This window comes from Palaemon carinicauda, chromosome 20 (genome assembly GCF_036898095.1).
Source record: "Palaemon carinicauda isolate YSFRI2023 chromosome 20, ASM3689809v2, whole genome shotgun sequence".
In the NCBI taxonomy this organism is placed as follows: domain Eukaryota; kingdom Metazoa; phylum Arthropoda; class Malacostraca; order Decapoda; family Palaemonidae; genus Palaemon; species Palaemon carinicauda.
Genome location: NC_090744.1, coordinates 102194631 through 102197130, shown reverse-complemented (window position 1 = coordinate 102197130; position 2500 = coordinate 102194631). Strand labels below are relative to the sequence as shown.

At 31.0% G+C, this 2500-nt stretch overlaps 1 protein-coding gene and 1 long non-coding RNA gene across 2 annotated transcripts in view; one reads left to right on the top strand and one right to left on the bottom strand.

Annotated features, from left to right (window-relative positions):
- The window catches only part of LOC137659565 (uncharacterized), a 67539-nt gene that overhangs the window by 19994 nt on the left and 45045 nt on the right, over positions 1–2500 (top strand). The gene's annotated exons all lie outside the window — the stretch shown is intronic.
- Positions 1–2500, bottom strand: part of LOC137659564 (uncharacterized) — a 12426-nt gene that overhangs the window by 9617 nt on the left and 309 nt on the right. The window lies entirely within an intron of this gene.

Sequence of the window (2500 nt, the reverse complement as noted above, 5' to 3'; positions counted from 1 at the left end):
AAAGAGATAGGTTTGAATTATGTTTTAAGGTGATGTCATATGTGATTTGAATTCTGATTTAAGGACAGATCATATATGACTCCTTCCAGATTTTAATTATTTCCAATGTAAGCTGAATTCAATTTACGCTAAGTATCTGTGCAAAATGAATGTGATTTATGAGGTATGTGTAGACTGATTTAGATTATAATGGTATCTGTGTGAACTGAAATCTATGTAAACTGAATTCGATTTATACTAATCATATGAAAATTATGTAGCTTTGTACAATCTAGCTGTGTAAACAGCATTCTATTCATACGGAAGATATGGAAATTGAATAGATTCATGCTATCTATTTGTGTAAACATAATTATGTTTATACGAGCTATGTATGATTACCTCAGCCAACAAAGTGGGATGGATGTTATGTTTTTGCCCCTGTTTGTTTCTTTGTGAACAGCTTCCTAGTCCCAATTTTAATCGCAGATTAATGAAACTTGAAGGGATTAACTTATGTAAAAAGTTGGGAGGATTAAAGTTTTGAGGGTCAAGGTCATGGTCAGGCAAAATGTCCAATTCCCGTAATCATCCATAAGTTTGGACATCGCTGTCACAGAGACTTTAAACTTGGTTAATATTCTAGTGTATAAAAATCCACGCCAATTAATACATGTTAAACTCAAAGGTCAACGTCAATTCCGGGCAAAAGGTTGAGAAATAAGCTGCCGCGTCTTAGGTCTACGCTCAACTGAGTGCCCCGCTAGTTTGAAATATGATGGTATGAAAATGCTGTGTAAATTGACAAAAAAATATCAAGTATCAGCACAAAGTAGATTCCCTAACAATGAATGACTATTATTTTGTTACTCTTTTTCCCTAAAGAAATATTCTTTATTGCCTTATCTCTGTCAAGTGTATTCAGTCGTCAATATGATATAATTTCTATTCTCGTGCATAAAAAACTCGGCTTCTTATTCAATGTTGTTACTTGTGATATAAGAAGAAAATTGAATCCGAGCTAACCTAGTGACAGTGATTTTTTCTCTATGTAACTGTCTTGTTTTTGTAATAGTTAATATTCGGATAGAAATTTAGTTCCATTTAAAGAGAAATTGGTCTGTTGAATGGTTCAATATTTAAGAAAAAAAACTGTTTTACATAAAGAGCCGTTTAACCATAACCTTGAAAATAATGTTTTGACCATAACCTTGAAAATAATGTTAATGAAAAAATAGCAGAGCAAGCTAAAATTCAGAGAAACTAATAAATATGTCTTGAAAAACATTTGAATATAAGGTCCTTTGATATATAAATGTGGATTTTTACTTCCCAAAATATAAACTTCCGTATACTAATAATAATAAAGACACGTTTGAATAGTATAAGCAAAGTAGTCTGGTAATATAGAATAAAAGTATTAAGTGATCTTATCTAGTAATAAAACATAAGTTACAGAAAAGAATATTTGTAAAATAATCAGCTTAAAAATATTTATATCCTAATGAACATGTGAAAATCAGCCCAGAGCAAACTGCTGAAACCGAACACTTGCTATTCAAGGAAAAGGGCTTACAGACGTAGCATTTATAAGTTAATAATCTACAAGTTATAAACCTAAGTTGCAAACCTACTAAGTTAACACAGTAGACTTAAAAGTCTGTCAAGGATACTGAGATTTGATAGAATGTTTACAAACGTAGCATTTATAAGTTACAAACTACAAGTTATAAACTGTTTCTAAGTTGCAAACCTACTAAGTTAACACCTGCAGACTTAAATTTCCATCAAGAATACTGAGAATCAAAAAAAGGATTACAAACTAAGTTACAAACTAATGTATTATAAACCTAAGTTGCAAACATACAAAGTTAATACAACAGACTTAAAATTTTGTCAAGGATACTGAGAATTAAAAGAGGGCTTACAAACTAATAAGTTCCAAACTGAAGTATTATAAACCTAAGTTGCAAACATACAAAGTTAATATAACAGACTTGAAATTCTGTCAAGGATACTGGGAATTAAAAGAGGACTTACAAACTAATAAGTTCCAAACTGAAGGTCTATAAACCTAAGTTGCAAACCTAGTAAGTTAACACCAGGAGACTTAAAGTTTGTCAAGGATACTGAAAATTAAAAGAAGGCTTACAAACTAATACAAACTAAGTACCAAACTAAAAGTTTATAAACCTACAGTAAGTTGCAAACCTACTAAGGCAACACCAAACAGACTTACAAGTTCATCAAGGATACTGAGAATTAAAGTCTTAGAAACTCAGAGTTGTAAGTTCCAAACTGAAGGTTTATAAACCTAAGTTGCAAACATACTAAGTCAACACCAAACAGACTTACAAGTTCGTCAAGGATACTGAGAATTAAAAGAAGTCTTAGAGACACAAAGTTATAAGTTCCAAACTGAAGGTTTATAAACCTAAGTTGCAAATTTTTTTAAGTTACCAAACAGACTTACAAGTTCATCAAGGATACTGAGAATTAAAAGAAGTCTTAGAAACTCAGA